The sequence below is a fragment of the Triticum dicoccoides genome, chromosome 3A (assembly GCF_002162155.2).
Source record: "Triticum dicoccoides isolate Atlit2015 ecotype Zavitan chromosome 3A, WEW_v2.0, whole genome shotgun sequence".
Taxonomy (NCBI): Eukaryota; Viridiplantae; Streptophyta; class Magnoliopsida; order Poales; family Poaceae; genus Triticum; species Triticum dicoccoides.
Window position 1 is genome coordinate 563006324 of NC_041384.1, and position 22154 is coordinate 563028477.

A 22154-nucleotide genomic window follows, 5' to 3' on the forward strand; every position below is an offset into this window, starting at 1 on the left:
GCCGATATTGGAGCAGACGCAGGAGGCTGATCCCCATGAGACAGAGAGCTCCAAGAAGATGGAGGCAACCACCGAGGCGACCCCAGATACTGAGATGGTCAACGCCCCGTTTGAGGTTACAGCCCCCGTGGCACTTCAGGAGCAGTTTGCCCCCTTTGAGGATGTCCCCCCCCCCTAAGCTGCCCATGGTGATTTCCTTCTTTGCCGATCTCGATTGTGGTTTTTCATCTAAGTATGTGGTGATTTTTTTAGAAAAGGAAGTATGTGGTGATTAATAATGCAAAATTTTATTAGCTTCGATGCCATGGTATACGTAGTGGTTTAAATAACCTATGTTTCTTATACTAAAAAGTAATTCAGAATTTGTTTCTGTTTCAATTAGAGCCCTGATGCAGACAAGGATTGTGTGGTTGTACATGTCACTCGCTATGAGGCGGACGACCTGAATATACGCACTGGGAAAACAGAGTTCTTATGCTGTTGGATCCTGGAAGCCATTTGTGGTTATACCAATGAAGAGTTGTATTCCAGCCTCACTGTTGTCAAGCGTGTTGTCCAGGGTGTACTGAAGCACAAGAAGTTCAAAGCTACTCCTTCGTCTGTGAGGAATACTGTTCTTGTCAAGCTTACGCAGGAAGATGACGTGGCATGCCCCCACAAACAAGTTTATCAGTGGCAAGGCCACAAGGTTGTCTTCATGAAGGTTCACAGGATTGAGCTGCCGCGGGACGTCCTCGATGATGTTCATGGCAAGATCCGTCTTGTGTCCAACCCAAATTAGATCGAGGCATGAAATAGTTTCCCCAGCTAGTGTTTAATAGTAGTTGGATTGTGTCTAATTATCCGAACCTTGCCTATTATCGACCCCTCTGGGGCTAGTACTCTGTTTGAATCCGTCTATGGGAACTGCTGCTACTTTTGTGTGCCCGTGAATCATGTGAGAACCATCGTAATTGTTGCTGAAACAGATGCGCCCTCACTAGTTTTTTCATGAATATGGCATGGTAAGACATAGGTTGTCATGGTTTATCATACGAGCAGTGTGTGTTTTGATGAAATAGAGCACTCGTTCGAGAACCATGTGCCGACGTATACATAAGTACTTGTAAATACTGTTGGTGCTACCCCACTTGTAAGCAGTTGTGCAAAACACGGCACATTGGCTCAGCTCGCTTCAACACTAGGCTATCGACCAGCTAACAATCAACAATCTGCTGTCTAACATATAAGCAACTATGTATCTTGTTACAGTGGTTCATGCAGTTAATTGAGGCCACAATGTAATAAATTCCAAACGTTCACACGCTAGTCCAGCGCTCATGTGGAATACTCACATTAAACTCGTCTTCATAAAAAAACTTGAAAAGCATAAGTTAAGCAATTTTATACATCTCAATGATTCATAGAACATATCAAACATATACTAGTTCACAACAAAAGACAAAGTTGTGAGAAGGTTTACAAATCAGGAAAAAACAACCAAGGCTTCTTTCTGAGCAAAGGGCCTCCCGGCAGGATTAAATTTCCTAGAGTTCACTCTGGTTTTTTCTTGTTGCCACCATTCAGGGTTAGATTCTCTCATTCCAGAATAACCAATTATAATTGTGGTCTCGGCTCGAATGCAGAAATGAACCATGCAGTGTACTGACCAGGTGAAATTCTTATGCATTCCACTAAATTTAGGCACCCGTATTGGCAGAAATAAGCAGACCACAATGCCTCTTGTCCACGCACCTGTCCAAAAAACCGCCGTGCAGCCGTGCCAGCTAGTCCTCGGTCCATGGATGAACTGGTAGAAAGTCCATTTCGGACTAGGATGCAATTGTTTTCGCTCATCCCTGCACTGGAATCAGGAACTAAAATGTACGAATCAACTTCTTTTAGATTGCGTTGGTCATTCTACCTTAGTTACTACCAATGTAGGGATACCTTGAAGACGGGAGGTTAGACGATGGCAATGAGGGATAGCCATCTCATTTTGCGCAGTTGTACTAAAACTGAGGTGTGTGCTTTTGATTACGCGGATAGAAACGATGCGGAGGCAGACATCCCGAAACGATATGGAGACAGACATCCCTGTTTGCGCAAATAAGAAATACAGTTATTTAAACAGTGACATATATTACTACTTTCCCCCGTTTCCTCTTAGAACCAAGTCCTAGATTCATGCTACAACTTTCCCACTTTCTTCCCTGTTTGAACCAATGCTTTGAGTCGACTGTATGAAATAGCTTTACTTCTAATAATAGTAGAAGTCTAGGTGGCTTTGGAACAACGGACGAAAGTAGAAAAGGATCCACACGAAGGGAGCTGGGGCAGTAGAGCAAGGCAGGTTTCGAAGGAATATATACCTGAGGGTCGTCGGCATGTCGCAAAGACGGCGTCGGCAGGCCGCATCTTGGCCACAATACCGCAGGGAGGAAGAAGGGGTCGGAGGCCCTCCCGATCCGGCACTCTCTTGGAGAGAACAGCACGGCCGCTGATCGGGATGCGCGGGCAGCCGTTGGTCTCCTCCCTCGCCGCCGATGACAGCGTGAACGATGCACCTACACCCCTGCGCCGGTCGAGGTTGTCCGGCTGGATTTGTGACCAGCCGTGAGCTGAGAGAGAGAGAGTGTGTGGCCACCTATGTGTTGCTTAGATCTGGAGAGCATGAGAGAGTGAATGAGAGGAACCCTAGTAAAGCAAGCGCTAAGGCTCCTGCTTTTATATATAGTGGAGTGATTTTGTTGTACCAGCTTCAAAAAAATGCGCTCCTACGTGTACCTGCGAGTGGGTGTGAGAGAACTAGTGCGTGCGTGCACCACTTCTCTTCATGAGAGTACAATATACTATGCCCAAAGAACGTTCGCCGCAAGAGTAATAGTACAAGTGTGTGACGTGTGAGCTAAAATAAAATGTGCGCTCCGTCTTTTGTTTTTTAGAACTTCTGTGGGTAGGGTGTGAAGAGCACATATGTGCGTTACGTCTACCTGCAGATAGACGGTGGGTGCGACGTGCGAGTCTGCGAGAGGACTCGGGAGAGTCGTGACTCGTGAGGGTGCGTGTGCGTGAGAGAGAGGGGGGCACGTATCTATGCAATGCATGTGTCCGTAAATCATTATCCGACAAACGTTCGCCACAAGCCTTTTCCTGACGAACGCCATAAGAACCGTTAGATCGGCATCCGACAGTGTCAGTTTTGCCACGTCATTTAACAGAACAACCACTCCTCCTACACAGAAATCTTCCACGTGAGTGTTAGCAACTGCCGTATGCTCCCTCCATTCCGAAATGCAGTGCATATAGATTTCTTGAAAATTCGAACCTCACAAACTTTTACCGAGTTTTCGTGTACCAAATTGCACATGTAGAATACCATGTATATGTCATTTCATTCATCTTTGAGAGGTAACTATAAAGTTGGGTGAGGAGTCTACAAAGAAAGACCACCGTATCACCCGCAGCAATTTCAAGCATACTTTAGTGTCGAGGAATATCATAGGAACTCTATATGATATGATTTTTATAGGATTTTTTCCTTTAGAGCCAATTGGTTCATAGGAATGGATTCATATACTCCATATTTCAAAGGAAATAAACATGATAGCATTTCTATAGCTTTAGAGCCACTTGGTTCATATGAATGGATTCCTATACTCGCTTAATTTCAAAGGAAAATAAACATTAGCGTATATTCAATAGAAAAGTTCCTATGATATGAACCAAATTACATATCTTTTCTAATACCTCCTCATAGGAATTGAGATACATGTCATCTCTAGATTCAATAGAAAAGTTCCTATGATGTGAACCAAATGACATCTCTTTTCCAATCCCTACTCATGGGAATTGAGATGCTCCATGTCATCTCTTTCCCTACAACTTCCATGTATACATCTTCTATTCCTAAATAGATAGTACAACCCACTAGTAGCTTTTTTCCAAAACATGCAACTATGTCACAAGAACTATGTAGTGTGCCAATAACTTCGAAATATGGTCGTTGGATGAAGCTAACCCGGAAGTGCAGAGATAGGCAAATCCGAGCACTACTGGCCGTTGGATATCATCAACATTCCACCAGATCTGCCACATGTACAATTTAGAAGACTCCATGGTTGAACTTAAGCATAATGCACAAACCTCAAAACACAAGCACTTCTCCTTTGTTCTAGAATCTTCTGTATCATAATTGATTATTATTTTCTAAATGAATTGCCATTATTTGTTTTTTACTTTATGATTTACTCCCTCCGTTCCAAAATAGATGACCCAACTTTGCACTAACTTTGTACAAAGTTAGTGCAAAGTTGGGTCATCTATTTTGGAACGGAGGGAGTACAATGCACAACCCCATAAATCTGAACATTTTTTATAAAACTTATTGATTTTGAATGAGATGAACTATAAGAACTAAAGGAACATCTACATCATGCATATATGACTCAAAGCTTTACATGCTATAGTGTGTATTTATTCATAATTTGGTTTCGAAATCTCATGCGTTCAATACATGTGTACGTTACTAGTTTTGAGTAGAGTAGAAAATTTCACGCGGCCCCGGGTATATAAAATGCAGGGCCCATGCATCATTGCCTTTCGGTCGAACCTACGTCCACAATTTTTTGTACGTACTTTATCTCCACTGGTCCCCGAACCCAAAATGCTGCCTCGTTCCCGTAAAACCAAGCGGCCCACACATATTTAGGGTTCCTTTGATTCAAAGGATTTGCATAGGAATTTTGGAGGATTAGAATCCTTAGGAATTTTTCCTATATTGCTTGTTTGATTCATAGGATTGAATCCTATAGGATTTTTTCCTAAGGAATTTTTTGTACTACTTCCCATAGGATTTCTAGCATCCACTCAAACCTCTTTGAAATAATCCTTCATTTTTCCTATGATGCAATCAAACAACCTAAACTCCTACAGGATTGAGATGAGCATGACATTTCAATCCTATATTTTTCATATTCCCATGTTTTTACAATCCTGCGAATCAAAGAGGCCCTTAAGGCGTCGGCTCAAACCCGTTTACTACGACGTGGCCCCGCATGCCATAGTAATCCTACAAACCCTACCGCCGCACTCATCATCGGTTTTCTTCAAGAGGACGAGGGAGAAGCCGATTTGTAGTGGAGGCGCTTTCAAAAAAAAGGATCTGTAGTGGAGACCCCTACCCTAGGGTGCCCTAGGTAGCTACCGCACACATCATTGTTTTCTATTTTCTTTATGCTCTTGCGCCCTAGAGTGAAATGATGGTTGCCTCGTCCGTCCAGCTTAATGCGGGAAAGGTGGGGCTTTGTGACTTGACCCCTCGTCACTCATTTTCTACTACTGCGGCGCTACGACGGGGTGCCTCCAATCCCAACCGCTGCTCAGAACTGTAATTTGGTGCATCGCACGTGGAACAAGACGGTGGATGAGCCACATGTCAGCCAAAGGGGTCCTATTAAGTGTGTTGCCATTTCGTGTGCGGACTGACCCTGCTTGAGTTGCTACGCCAACACGACAGGAGCAACCTACCACTTGGTTTTGCTCCTTGGTGAATCCCGACTATATTGATCTAAAAAGATACGTGTTGAACTACCCTCTCCATCTCGGTTTTTTTATTTTTAGGTGTCTCGGTTTATAGGGCCTGCACGTAGTTCCAGGTCATCCATTTGACTAACTAAATATGAGTTACTATGTCACAAAAAGTATATCATTGGATTCTTAAGCGGATGTAGCTGTATTTAAAAGTTGAGGGCGGGGCTTTTCCTGCGCGGTAGGCGGCGGGGCAGTTCCGCCTAGTCGGTTAGATAGGGACGCGAGAAGACGAGGGAGTAGGCTGCTGCAAACATAGGGCTATGTGATTTGATAGTGAGTTACTGCTGGACAGGTGGGGCCCCGTGATTTGACTTGCCATTATCATTTTAACTGCGGTGCTACGACCGGCGTGAGTCTCCCAGATTCCTGACCACCTCCATACAGGTGCCTCTCCCAATGCTCCACCATGTTGTAGAGGCTGGCTCTTGCATGAGAGCCCACTTCTCCACTTTTTCCATGCCTCTCTTTCCTCCACATATGCAAAAATGCCATGTAAAGCGCACTATTGTACTTACTTTTACTTGCTCCTACAGGTGCTTAAGCTTGCCACATAGGCATAAAGTCTGATGTGGCAAGTTAATCAAGAAGAGAGAGACTAGTTTGGTGACCCAAGGAAGAAACGGTGCTAAGCGCGTGTACCTAGGTGAAAAGACAATTTTGAGTCTATAGCTAATTAAATGAAGCAAACTTAGCAACACCATTTCATTGGAAGAGGTCACTCCTTGGAAAATGCAATAAATACACGCGCTTACTAGCACCGTTTCTTCCTTGAGTACGAAGAAAGAGATAGAGAGGAGTAACAAAAATACACTTATTGCCAACCTTGTTGTAGTATGAGTGACTAAGTGATGACTATGTATGACATGCCAACATCAGATAGCCTAACGCACCGTGTTAAATCTCCAAGGGCGCGACCGCGCGAGCGACGCGACGGTCATGGTAGGCGCGACCATGATACGGGCTGTTGGCAGCCCTTGGATCTGAGATGAAACGGTCGCATGCTAAGTTGCTGAAAATTTGCAGAATAACCCTGCAGGATAGGATATTCACCCATAGGTCTAGAATCACGCCATGCAGCCGTTCGATCTCAGATCCAAGGGCTCTCTGAAGCCCGTATCATGGGAGAATGGAAAGCCACTATCCTGCCGTTCGCACGCTGGCAGTTCGCTCCTACTCGTCCCTGCACGTCCTTCAATACTATGGTGGTTCGCTCCTAGTCGTCCCATCCATTCACATTACTGCAGTTCCACTAATCCTAACCCTCCTCCCAAATCCATGGCGTCCCAAATCTCCAAGATCGGCGGTGAGTACAAGGTTAGAACCATCAACGGTGATGAGTTTGACGTCATCTACACCCGTTCTTCCGCGACGGTGAAAGGATGCCTTTCTCGCTTCAGACGCATGTTCGAAAACTCAGATGATGAGTGGGTCGCTGGGCTAGATGTTGAGTACACCACAGTCCTGGGACGAGAGAAGTATCTAAAGGACAAAGAGAGGAAGAAGCCCGCCGTGATCCAGGTTTGTGTACATAACATTTGCTTGGTCTACCACATATGCCATGCCGACGTTGAGTGCCAGGATTTTAAGAACTTCCTCAAGGACAAAACAGTGAAATTCGTTACTGTAGACTTTACGAACGACGAAGAAATCCTGGGTCGGATAGGCCTCATTGTAGGTAACCCCTTCGACCTCCAGAAGAATCGGCTGGTGCCCTCTCGTCAGCCTTCAATGCTGACCCTGGCAGGAGCCACGGTTCATCCTTCGTATGGTAAACTGGAGAAACCTCCATACGCGTTTCATCATCATGAATGGCAGCGGAATGTACTAGATATAGACCACATCCACTACGCTGCAATGGATGGCTACCTTTGCTTCAATATCTACAAGGGTTGGATGAAGAGCAACAGCCAAGTGTGCGGTTCAAGCAAAGAAGTATCGCCAAGAGGAATAGGGACAAGGACAAAGTCGAGGACGTGGCCGAGGACTCCGAGTAAGGTGGCAGTGTTGTTGCTCATGGTGGTTCTAAACTTCTAATGCAGTGTCTACCGGATTAGTTGCATAGTTTAATTCCAGGTGTGCTTAGTTTAATTTGAGGGGTGTGTTGTGCTGAGCCCCCAGCAGAACTATGTTATGTTTCTTCTCGTTACTTTAACTCTTCAGCATGTACATACTACTAGTATTTCTTTAATTGAATTTCGCACCCCAATTAAGCACGTACTAGCTTTTTTAATAGTACTATATGCATAATTTGGTCACGAGCGCTCTCTATATGTACCACCTTTTTTTTAATTTCAATTTTTGCTCCATGGCGCAATCCATCGATAGTACTACTGTACAAAAGTATACATTTTTTAAAAGTCTAGAGTATTGTTCATCACATATATAGCCAGTTAAATTCTCAACCTAGAACGACATGCATGCCATGTAGTAAACCGATACGGAGGAAGTATAGTAAAAATGAGGTGATTTTACTGAGCGATCGGCGGGGGAGCATGGCCTGTCATGCGGTCCCACGTGTCATGATGTACCAAGGCGATGCGCGTGTCCCTCTTGAGGCAGAAGCAATACTAGTACATGGTTTGAGATGATGGCGAACCGAAGTGTGAAATAAGGGTTGCTTCATCTGTTTGGGAAAGTGCGGCATTGTGATTTGACGTCTCATTGCTCATTACTACTACTAGGGCGGTACGAGTGGGGTGCGTCCCCTCTGCTGTTCTGCACTATTATTTGGTGCTCGACATGTCAACCCGGTTGCTATATGTCCCACATGTCGGCGACAGGAAGTACAGAAGTCATGAAAGGGAGCGTCGACGGAGGAGTATACTACTACAAAATTCATGAAAGGGAGCGACTTAGTTTTGGAAAAATCTATTTTTACGAAGTACGTACCCACTAGGGTTTATAGGGCTTATCTAAAAAACATTAGTTTTTCCGTTTGATAAGTCTCAATTCTACTATACTAGTAGTAGTACCATTACGTGTTGGATTTCGAGGTGCGTTAGATCACCCGACGCAAGCAGTGTCAAGAGGAAACTAACCAATGCATGTACAAGTTCATGGAAATTTAGTGGTCATTCATGCATTGGTTCTAATTAATGTCTCGGTAAACACAACTTCTTGAGAAAAACGAGCGTACTAATTACTTGTGGAAACTACGAAATTAATTCGACCACTCACCGTCTACCTTGGTTGGAGAGATTTTGAAATTGAGCCATAAGCTGGAAAGGAGGGAGTAGTAACTTTTGTCTCGATTACTTTTTGTGGCCTTGTATAGATGCAAAATGTATTTTTTATAGTGGCCTTGTATAAGTAAATGGCGGGAGTACTAACCAAAGTACGTAGTAGGGACGAGGAGTAAACGGAGGGAGTAGTAAAATTTTCTCCTCGTGCTGCGAGCCACCGCGCGCGTGGGCGAGGTAGCAAGCTTCACCTCATCCTACGAGCCAGCGCGCCCGTGGGCGGGGGAGACGGCGTACTAAGCAAGCTTCTCCTCATTCTGCGAGTTGACGGGACACATCAAAAGTACTCCAGTGTATAGAGCCTTGCCTCTGAGGTAGGCCCCACATGGTTTGCCTCTTTTTTTAATTTAACATAACGCGTCAAGTCACGGTTTGTTTGTTCACCCATGGTAGACGATCCTCCCTCCACCAAGTGGACAACTAGTACACGTGCCAAATTACCACATGGGCTGCCTTTTTCGTACAGAAATGAGCTCCACCGTGTACCCGCGCAGGTGTGGTTGGGAAAGAGACAGGAGTACGTGCGTCGTGCGTGCACATCTTCTCTTCGTGCACATCCCCCACCTATGTGGGTGTGTGTGAGAGAGATACAAACCTAGACATAATGCGCCCTCCATCCCCATGCCTCCGCCCAGTCCGACCACCAGTCACCACCACGCCCCACTCCTCCTCACCTTATCTCTCATCTTTCCCCCTCCATTTTTATATACAAGGGACCACTATCAAAATCACAATTTGCAGATATACAAGGCCACTAACACTAACCGATGCAATATTAATGGTGTTTGCCTCGTGGTACTAGCAAAGGAGGAGATTAATTATCCCTTGCATGCATGCGGGACTTTGTAAAAAAATGCATCTTGATGTTCCGTGCAATGCACGAGCATCTTGCTAGTCCATGAAAACAACACATGGAAAAATTCCACGGCGAACGAGGGATTTGAATCTATTGGGAGGGGCTGTTTGGATCTTGCCTGGGGTAGAAAAAATATTGGCGACCCTTTTGTCCACCGGTGCCTTTGCCACCGATGAACGAGGAATAGCTCGGGTGCTCATACTGTCATGCATCCTCCAGCGCGCACGTTGGAGATGAGCTCGCACGAGCTGTGTTTTTTTGTCCCACAATGCCGCCCGAGCCGCCCGCAGACCTACCTGCGACCCGCAAATTACCCCATATATCCAATCGTAGCCGCACACATTATGACAACAACTCAACCAACCGGACGAAATTCACGCAAACACGTAGACAAACTGATATTTCATATGAACAACGACGAAAATCATACAAAATACCGGATTTTCATACAAACATGACGGATTTCATTACATTCAAATGAAGAACGCGGTGCTAGTTCTGGACAGCACAGGTATATAATACCTGGCCTAAATGGTCACCCGCCGATTGATTTGTGTTCCTCATGTCCGGCAGCACGATCATGAGACTACCGGGAGCCCCGGAGGTATATGCTTCAGCGCAAAGGCCAGCTCGCTTCCCCACTGCCCAACTGATATCATTGGCTGGTGCAGAAGATGATGGTGGTCGGCACCGGTTCGAGTTCATCACCGGCCACTACTTCGCCATGGCCGGCACCGGCTCGAGTTCATCCTAACATTCCCTTCTTCCGTGGAGCCCATGCGGGGTCGATGAAGGTCCTCGCAAGAAAAGGATCCGGCAAGACACCTGCTATGTACGCCGGCGTCGCCTCCACGGTGGCCTTCATGGGACCCAAGCGGCGGAGGCCTCCCGTGTTCTACTTCTCCTCGATGATGGCGGCGGACGCGGAGGCGCTGGCCACCGACTCGTCGCTCTCTGCGCACTCAGCTTCTGTCGCTTCTTGCATGGCACGGCCGCCGGCATGGGAGTCTCAGCCACAGAAATGGGAGACGCGGTACGAGGCGGCAGCGTGGACGGCAGCAACGACACCCGTGCGCTACTCCTCGTCGAGCTGGCCTGGAGCGGCGAGTTGTTGAACCGCGCGTCGGCTTGGGGCAGCAACTGGCTCCGTCGGGCAAGGGGAGGGAGGTGGATCAGCGAGCTGCATAGCTCGTATCCGGTGGGCTACCCAGCCGGCTTGGATGCGGAATAACTACTCTTCGTAAGCCATTGTAAGAGTGGACAAAATGGTGCAGGAGATAGGGGAGCGGCGGAGGTGTGCGATTCTTGGCTGGCGTTTGGCCTCGTTTAAATAGGAGATTAAATAGACGGCGGATGGGAGGAGCTCGACCGGCGTTGTGTTTAACGCCGGCTCGGTCATGAACGGACGTGTGTCCAGAGTGAGTTTCTCGGCTTCCACACAGGCGGGTTTCATGGAGGCGTTTGAATGCGGCACGGAGGCGTGTTCAGCCGGGCGTGCCGCGAGTGGCGCCGTCGACTCTGACCTAGGACACCGTGCCGTTCTTCCATTGACGTGTGGGCTCTTTGGGTGCATGGCCTACATGTCAGTGACCCAACGCAGGCAGCGCATAGCAGAGGAACCTTTGGTGGGCCAGGGCGGTCAGAAGCGGGCATTTTCATAAACCGTTGATTGTTCATTGAGTGTGACGTCATCTTTTTCATGTAGATAAGCCTACTATGTTGATAGCCCGTTCGATACGTTGTGATTCATAAAGACCGCTGCAAACATCAATGTTCTGCTTATCACAGATAAGATTGATTAATACCCGTAACAATCCATGTCCTTAACAAAGGGTGCATGCACGTATAGGTTGAACGTGTGTCTTGCGTCGTGTGCTGTGTGCATGCAGGCGTGGGAGTGTTGCGTGCGTGCAAGGGTACGTTTCAGTGTTGCATGCATGGGTGCGTACGTGCGTGTGTTCGTGAGTGCATGTGTACATGTCAGTGTTGCATGCCAGCATGCGTGCATGTGTACGTGTTAGTGTTGCATGCCTACATGCGTGCATGTCTTGCGTGCATGCATGTGTACGTGCGGGGTGAGGCTACACGTCAGTCGACTGACTTTTTCATCTCTGGTCATTAGATTTTCCAGTCGTTGGATACGAAATCAAGGGCCTCCAGTTTATCATCAAACTCCGCCCCCTGAGCCGCCAGCCACCACCGACCGAACCGCCAGCCCCCGTCGCCCGCGGCCGGCCCGCCCTCCCCGAAACCACTCCCCACCGCCGGTCCGCTGCCGCACCGGCCATCCCTCTAGCCCCCCCTCCCTGCCGAGATTTTTCTCCGGGGATCCCCACCCCACCGCCCAATGAACGCCCCCAACCGCCGGTGACTACCAACCAGAGGTCTCATGACTTCGAATACCCACCGACCTAATTTATTACCATTTCTGTCCTTCATATACGCACTGACAGGTGGGCCCTATGGTAATGTGCGCTGCTGAATATGGACCGTTTGACTAGTCAATTGATCGTGTTATCAACAAATTACGGAGCTGTATGGTGAGCCAGTGACCGTACGATCACCCTAAAATGTACTCCTATTTTATTAACACAGTACAGACTCAAACTACCATTTCTTTCTTTCATATACGGGCTGACAGGTGGGCCCTTGGTTACGCGCCTCGATGGTGCAAAACTAGTTGCGCCGCGTGGAACGTTTGACTGGTCAATTGATTGTGTCATCAACAAAATACGGAGTTGTACGGGTGAGCCAGTGACTGTATAATCATGATATGTATTTGTTTAACACGGTACAGATGCAAGGGCTCATATATACGCGCAAGCACTCACCGCTATAAGCGCACACACGCGAACCGTACCCCTATGAGCACCTTCGAGAGAGTGGGCCAGCATATATGATCTTGAGATTTTATGAAGTCACCATAGGTGCCTCGTAGTCGAGTGGAACGTCTCCTCCCACTGAACGTGCATTGCCGGAAAATACTGAAATTAACACAAGATAAATGCGAGCACCGGGACTTTAACCTTGGTGGGCTCGAGAAACCACTGTCCTCTAACCATCCAACCACATGTTGGTTAGCACGACAAAATGTATGCGGTGACCGTGATGAGCTTATTCTGAAGTCCAGTGACCATATCGTGCTTTCGCTTCAAATACAATGACCGTAAGTGTCGTTAACAAAATACGGAGCACGCATCAAATGCAAAATCCGTCAGTGTGATCAACAAAATATGGAGACGTATTGTGAGCTAGATACTGTTGTACTATTGTATATGCTTATTTTCTTAGTGGCCGATTGCGTGTGTGGTGTGGTGGGCACATCATTTCTAGTTGTGGTGGGTCAACATGAGGACTCATGGGTTGGTTCCATCCTGCACCACATATAGGATGGACCGAGACGTGTTATACGAAGACCCATGTGGAGGACTCGGCGTACAACACGAAGCTACCAGAGTCGCGGAGGACTCTATCCCCACTGGTGATAAGCCGACTATATATGATTTGTAACCCTAGGCCCATAGTATGTTATACAAGCTTGGAGGCTAGTTCGTCGATAGTATACACACACGCACAATGCCTGGTATTCACGTGTACTTTGTACACACCCCTATCACTAATATACAGTACCAGGAGTAGGCTCTTTCTTAAACTGCAATTGAATTCTAGCATGTGCATGTGTTTATTTCATATTATTGATCCATAGAGTGAGAGTGGTTTGCAATACATGCAATGGATGCTTTTGCAATTCATATATAAGCATTAATTAGTGCACTCCATGTTGTTAGTGTGAAGAACTTTATACATTTGTCACTTGCATGGATACATTCCAAATTGCTAGCTACGAAATAGAATACATGTCGAATTCAACATAAAGGGGGTTTCAAAGATTCGAATTCATAGGAAGTGGATTCATCTATTTGAACCCGAGATAATGGCATTTGTAAATCAGATGTAAAAGGGGGCATCAATCTTTGTTGTGAGTTTGAACATGCTATATATATTCATACGCATATCTAACTTTTTTTACAACCAAGGAGATTATATCTGGAACCATGCATGAACTGAGGTAAATTGCATATTTTTTAATATATACTCGTGTATAATGTATATTCAAATGTACCCACTCCATTCCAAAATAATCATAGCTTTAGGATTTTCAAGAGTAAAGATTTGTGAAGTTTGACAAATCCTGAAAGTTCAATTCAAGAGAACCGAAAACGTTAATGCTTCTGCTCCCAAATATTGAACGAAGCGCCAAATAGGCCTCTGGTCACCCAAAACCGCGCGAGACTAATGTTTTGGTGGTAGGAAATTACTGTCCTGACTCTGGCCCGTGTAGCCTATCGGCCCGATGTCCAAAGGTCTAAACCGGGGTAGGTTTGTAACTTCACCAAGACGCCAGAGAAGCATTCATACGCCGTGGGCACCTACCCATGCGCTCGGCCGAAATCTATCCCGCCCACATTTGGGATACCTGACATGACTGTCCTACCCCCAACCCGCAATATGTCCGAAATTTTAGATGGGGGGAAAGTTTGTAACTTTCCCCAAATTTCAAACAAGCGCGTCTCAAACCGAAACATTGTTCCCCCTTAGTTCCCCGCCTCCCTCCATTTCCCCATCCATACTCCATGGGCGCGAAAACACCCTCTCCACCAGCCGCGAAACCCCAGCCTCCTCCGTCCTCCACTCCATAGCGGCCAATCCATCGCCGCCCTCCTCCATCACGCCGGAGCCGGTACCCCGATGTCGTCGTCCAACGCAACCGCAACCGCAACGCCCTTAAGGACTTAGCAGCTGAAGCCGAGGCAGAGCTGCCTCCACGACGCCTACGCCGACGTACGCCGTACCAGAACCACTCCGACCACGTCGTCCTGCGCCTCACTGCTGCGGCTCCACTGTCGCAACCGTCCACTGCACCGAAGCTGTTCCCGCTACGCCGTCGTTCGCTGCCTCGGATCTGCTTCCCCGTTGTCGATAGACGGCCACCGCACCACACTCAACAACTTGGCCATGTGTTCGTCCAAGGCTGCACTGTCCTCCACAACTTCTGGTTTCCTACGAGCAACAAGAAGATTGTCGGAAAAATAGAAGGAGGACACAACACTGCCAGTAGAAAGAGGTACTCCTCTTCCGATATTCGTGGAAATCGTACGTCTCCGCTCACACCGTATTCATCCCACGAAAGAAACTAGTTGTGAGCTTCTTACTGCATCTTCTTCGTGATACTAAATGCACAAGGTTTCCTCCCTTTTACTATTTCACCTTTGCTAGAGGTCAGTGGCCCGCCTGGATTTCAATTCAGGGTCAGTCGAACCGCAACTAAAAGAAGCAGCACCCGCTTAGGCGTGCGGAGCACCTAGTCCGCCTGCTCCTCGGGGAAGCGGGGTGTGGGGCGCAGGAGCTGTTTGCGCCCGATCTGGAGGTCGGCGGGGCTTGAATGGATGGCCGGGGGGCGGTGCCAAGCACGGTGGTGCGGTGAGGTCGAGGGGAGGGCGCAAGTAGGGGAGGAATACTGGGCCGGTGGTCGCTGGCGTTTCGAGGAAGATCGTCAACACTGACTGGCTGGAGGTAGATGAAGGTGATCTGCCCGTTCTTTGTACATCGGACGGTGCAGAAAAAATGGACTGACCTATTTGCTTTCAGTCGACTGTTATTTTCATAGAATCCTGTAGTAATTTAGTGTGCCATGCATGTTGTAGAGCTATCATATGTCTCCCGTCATTTATTTCTCACCGACCTGCTATCTGCTACCTTTACACTGTACTAATTGTGCACACACTTCACCCATACTCACACTATTGTTTTTTTATGCATGGGTATTTCTGACTCTGACGCAGTGTTGATGAATGCAGAAAAGAAAAGACAGAAGTCGCTCCAGTGTAATTCAAAGATAAGCACTAAGCGTTCCAGCGCTCTAACGGGTGCAGTGTCAGCAGTTGGAGACAGTAAACGTAGCTCTGCAGTTGATGATCTCAATTGCCACACACAACCATCCCAGGTGCTTGCTTTAACTTCGCGCTGTCAAATGTGGTTGCATGTTGCATATGGTGTCTAGCTTGTATTGCTTCCAATTTGGTTAAATTGCATCTTCTTACTTTACACATTATACCTTTGATAATGACATGCCTTCCTGTTTTTGATACATACTACATATGTCTATTAACCATGTTCGTACATCAAACTAATGCTCTTTTGTATCCCTCGTCAATCACTTATGATGAGACAGTCACCCGGGTGGGTTTCTGTGAGACGCCATACTCGTTTAAAGAGTGCAGTGTCATCCTCCCCACATGATTCTCAAGAAACAGCAAGGCTAAATGAATATAGTCAACGTAGCTCTCTAGTTGATCACCGCAATTCCCCCACACCACCATCGCAGGTGCTTGCTCTTACTTGGCAGTGTGATATGTAGTGTTCGTCTTACATGAAAGTAGTGTTCGTCAGTATCATGCATCAATGAGTTCTGAAGAGCAAATTTTATTCCTTTTTCTTGTGGGTTTGACTTGACAAGGAAAAATCAAGAAAGAGGAAGGAAAAGAGTAAGGAAGGCGATGATGGTGGTCCTCTGCAGCAACGTAAACGGAGCATCTGTACCGATTCTCCTTGTACTGATAGTGCATTACAAGGTCCAAGTCTCCGCTGCCCTACTCCACCATCCAAGGTGCTTGCTCTAACTTGGCAGTGTGATATCTGGTTGCATGTTGCATATGGTGTCTAGCTCGTATTGCTCCTAATTAGTGTAAACTGCATCTGCTTAGCTTACACATGATACATGTGAATATGACACGCTTTCCTGTTTTTGGTACATACTATATCTGTCTATCACACAATGTTCTTACATGAAACTACTCTTCTTGTGTATCCTGCATCAGTCAGTTATGATGGGACACCTTTAAGTTGGTAGTGTGATATTGGTTTGCGTCTTGAATATGATTTCTAGCATGTATTGCTTCTAGTTTGATGAACGCCACCTATGACAAGACAGTTTTAACTATATTGATTGCACCTTCCATATGGTGTCTTGCAGTGTTTCTAATCCCTTTTTCTTATCGGTTTGACTTCACAATGCAAAATCATTACAGCTAAAGGAAATTAGTTTGGTAGTGGATGATGGTGGTCCTTCGGAGCAACTCAAACAGGGGGTCTCTACAGATTCTACTCCGCCATCCTCCCAACAAGATTCGCAAGACAACACAAGGCTGGACAGTCAACGTAGCTGTGTAGATGATGACTCCCCTACTCCACCATTACATGTGCTTGCTCTAACCTGACACTATTATATGTGGTTGCATGTTGCGTATGATGTCTAGCTTGTATTGCTTCTAACTTGAATTGCATCTGCTTACTTTACACAAAATGCCTGTGAATATGACACGTGTTCCTGTTTCTAGAACATACATGTACATGATGAGCACATCTCCCCTACTCCACCATCACAAGTGCTTGCTCTTACTTGGAACTGTTATACGTGGTTGCGTTTTCCGTATGATGTCTAGTTTGTATTGCTTCTGATTATGTTGATCAATTGCATCTGTGTAGCTTACAACTTATACCTGCAATGATTACTTACCCATAAGACACGCTATCGTACATGTGAATATGAAATGCTGTCTTTTTTGTATATATTCCATCCTCCTATCCTGCGCTTGCCTTACATCAAAGTAGTGTTTGTCTGTATCATGCATCAACCAGTTATGCAGAGCTAATTTTATTCATCTTCTTGTGGTTTTGACTTCATAAGGCAATATCAAAAAATAGGAAGGAAAAGAGTAAGTTAGGGGATGTTGGTGGTCCTCCGCACCGACGCAAACAGAGACTCTCTAGATTTGCCACTGCTACTGCTAATGAAGTTGAAGTCCCAAGTCTACATGATGAGTTCATCTCCTGTACTCCACCATCGCAGGTGCTTGCTCTAAGTTGACAGTGTGATAATTGGTTTCATGTTGCATATGTTGTGCCTGTATTTCTTCTATTTTGATTAAATTGCACCTGCTGAGTTTATACGTTATACATGTGCATATGACATGGCTTTTTGTGTCTAGAATACACTGCATCTATCTATAATACCATGTTCTTACATCAAAGTACTGCTGTTGTGTATCCCGCATCAGTCACTCATGATTGGACGCTTTTAACATGGCAGTTTGATAGTGGTTGCATCTTGCAATGATTTTTATGTTGTACTGCTTCTAATTTTTCGAATTGCCACTTATGACAAGACACTTTTAACTTGGCAGAGTAATATTGGTTGCATCTTTCATATGGTGTCTAGCTTGCATTACTTTTATTTTCTTGAAAATTCTTCTGCTTAGTTTGCACATTGTAGCTGTGAATATGTCATGCCGTCCTGTTTTTCTTACATATTCCATCCTCATACGGTTGTCTTACATCAAAGTATTGCTTGTCCGCATCATGCATCAATGAGTTCTAAAGAGTGATTTTATTCTTTTGTGTTGTGGGTACATCTTGACATGGCAAAGTCAAAAAAGAGCAAGGAAAATAATATAGTAGGGAGTGCTGTTACTCGTCCGGTGAAACAGAAAAGGTTCTGCCGTCGAGATTCTGCTGGTACTTATAGTGCAGTAGAAGGTCCAAGTCCACCGGCTAAATCTACAAACACAGTATCACCTACTCCACCAGCTGCAGCATCCGCTTCAACTGTACCAGCATCTCAACCAGTTACTCGTTCGTTTGCTCCGGAACTGGCCAGTTCCCAAGCTGCCTTCACACCTAACACTACTTCCGAAGCACTGCTGACACAACAGGACTTGGCAAGATCAGATGAACCTCATGAGCATCAACACCAAGATGGTACCTGACCGAGTCAAGTTGCAGTTGCATGCTCCTTTATATGTACTCTCACAGTTTGATGTACACTAACACTTTCCATATTCGTTGTTGAACTAGCACCACGGCGCAAGCGGAGACAAACATCAGGGATAATGCTTGACAGATTAACAAAATCTAAAGGAGGAAGAATGGAGATCCATTTTGAGGCAGGTTTAAAAAGGCCACGTGATGCTACAGAGTCAGCCAAGTTAGTATCATAGGCAGCCGTTGCCGTTAGGTGTCATGCACCTATCCTCCCAACGTGGATCCAGTAAAGGAATGAGAAAGACAATACCCAGTTTAACACCTTCCTTGACCATTTATCCGTAAGTAATGTTATTCATCGCAATTGGTAATATTGTCTTGCCCTGTCCCATAGTTTCTAGCTTCCTCCTAATAAGGCACACATTCTTTTTTCAACAGATGAGGTTCAAGTTGGATCCGAAAGATGATGCAACTATACAAGCATGCACTCATGTTTTTCAGTCTGCTCTGCGACAGTATCGGTACCACCTTAGAAAATCTCACTTTGAAGGCAAGGCTAACAATGAAATTGCCCAAACATCTCCAGTGGAATATATTACAGATGAAGACTGGACAGCCCTCGTTAAACACTGGTCTGATCCAAAGTATCAGGTAGGCTATATGTATTTGATCATACCACATACTGCACTTGTATTTATGTATGTGCCTTACAAGTGTATCTTCTTCTAGGCTAACTGTTTGAAGAACAAAACCAACCGTTCTAAAGTGAAATTCCAACAGACCACAGGATCTCATAGCTATATTACACACTACAAGGCTCTTGTAAATAGCTGCTACTTCCTTCTTTTTTTGTGCCATATTATCGTATCTATATTGACTTGTTCCAAATACAGAGGAAATCCCGTGCGGACCAAAAAGAACCTGAACCGAATGCAGTGCAAATCTTCAAGGATTGCCACACCAGCAAGATGAAGGGCATGAGCACACCAGTTCAAGCCGCTATTGTAAGTCCTTACTCCTCCTGCCTTGAACTGATTGATACTGTGATGTGTTCATTTAACTACGTGGTTTGCAGCCAATGTCAGTTACTTTGTTCACTTTTATTCACAGTTGTCTTAACGTATCATTTCACCTTACATGGTTTAAAAGAGACGAAGGATATTCTTTTGGTCTTGATTTGTAATCTAGTTGTTATGTTCACGTGCGCACACAATGATAAAATAGCATGTTTGTTTTATATCTGTTTGCCCATGATATGAATGATGTCATACTATGTTCATCCTACTTTAAACCATGTCTCTTTATCCTTAGATGTCAACGAATGTGAGGAAATAGATAATACAGTAGGCATGCTACATGGACATATGTTCCCAAAGTGATTTTATTATGTAGTTGGCACTACAATACATGCTAATGTATTACATAGTTCACCAAAATAAGTTATGTATAAACGTTTAACCTACTTTGTTTGTTTTTGTCTCATTAGTAACTTATCTGGTACACTAATCTACATGTTCAAACTTTCAGGAAGCTATGGAACAAATGATTGAACAGCCACAACCACCTGAAGGTGACGAGGCTACTACAGGCACAATGTCACCTCTTGCTATAGTGCGTCAGTATCTCTCCACTAACAGTGCAAAAAGCACCTTCCTGTGTAATTCTGGGTTGGTTGTCAAGGTAACCTCGTCCAAATCGCCTACTGAACAAAACCTTCCTGCTAGATAGAGTGATATATCTGTGCTCCAGACACAAGTCCAATCCCTAATGGACGTTTTTTCGGAAACAAGAATAGTGGTTGAGAAATGTCATCAAGATATGAATGGTTTTGAAACCAGACTATCATATATTCGCTTTGTTGTTCAAGAGCAATGGCGGAAAAAAGGTGGAGATCGTGCTGCTCCATCAGATTCTACAGCCTAAAACATTAGCACTCAGGTCAAATGATCTGTGCTTCTATACATCTGATGGTGCTTTTATCTGGAAGGACTGTAAACTTTATGCCAACAAACCTTTTTTTGTATGGTTGGAATTTATTTTGTTGTGATACACCATTTATGATGCTGCCTTGGGCTGCAGTAATTACGACACTATTTTTGTATAATGTAGGTTTATCTTTGTAATTTAATCGGCCGAAAGCTTCGTAGGAGCCCAACAAGCCAACATTCGTCGGGCCCATTCCAATTGGGCTAAAAACGATTACGGGCCGAAATTGGCATGTAGCCCACTAAAAACATCTGGGCCTAAATCAGCATAAGCTTTCATATTTTTCTGGTAGGCCTGTGCCCAAAGTGGGCCTTTAACAGGCCTAAACATAATTTGGGCCCTCAGTAAAAATAGGTCGTTTATAGGTGTAAATATCTCGAGCCCATAAAATACATGGGCCTTTAATAGACCGAAAGTGAGATTGGGCCCTGAGTGTGCCAAATAACCCACTGGACTTTAACAGGCCGAAATTCGGAAAGGTCGTAAATGCGCCGACCTAATACACGGGCCTTTAACAGGCCGGAACTTCGGTCGGGCTAGATTATTGTCATTTTTATATGGGTCGTTAATGGGCCCAATATGACGTTGGGCCACATATGGCCCATGGTTTACGTCCGGTGTTAACAGGCCGAAAATGACAACAGGCCAAAAGTGGCCCAAAGCTATAGTGGGCCTCTAATAGGCCGAATGTCAGACATTGCCGAATATGACCCAAATCCTTCACAGTCGTTTATGGGCCGAAAGTTTTGATGGCCTGTAAATGGGCCCAAATGAAGTCGGACCTTTAACAGGCCGAAATACACCGGGCCGTAATTCGGCCCAATTACTTAGCGGACTGTTAACGGGCCAGAAGTGACCATGGGCCGCGTTGATGACAAGTTTAGGATAGGCCATTGATGGGCCGATTTGACAAAGAATGTTGGGCCTTTAGCTGGGCCGACCCATTATGATCGGCAGAATCTTGTGGGCCTTTAGCTGGCCCGGCCCATTATGGTTCACAAAATCTTGTGGGCCTTTAGCTGGGCCGGCCCATTATGGTCTGCAAAATTGTGTGGCCCTTTACCTGGGTCGGCCCATTATGGTTCGCTAAATTTTGTGGGCCTTTAGCTGGGCCAGCTCATTATGGTCCGCTAAATCTTATCGGCCTTCGGTTGGGCTGGCCCATTTAATCTTCGTGGGACACTTTTGGGCCGGTCCATGTGTCAACATATCATAGGCCCATCTCGCTTGCTGGATCCATCAGCCAATGAGAATTTTACACGTGGAAAATCGGCATTGGTGGGGGCTGTTAACGGGCTATCAGATCCAAAATCCGACCCGATAGCTTAACGGCGTTCTGTTACGGTGGATGCCATGTGTTGGTCACCCTTGACGAAAGCACTTCTGTGACGCGCAATTTATCGTCATGGAAGTGGACACTTCCGTGATGATAATTTTAGCAATGTCATGGAACACTTCTATGACAGCACAGGTATGGCTATCTTGATTCTGTCATAAATTTGTCATGGATGTACATGCATGACAGAAAACGCGACCTACTGTGACAAACACGTATCATCACGGAAGTGTATTTTTTTGTAGTGCGAGCGATCGATCGATGGCTGTTAACCGAACCCGATCGAGCGATTCCTTCGCTACTACTGCTAACTGAAGCCGATTGATGCTGCCTCTGGATGAATAGT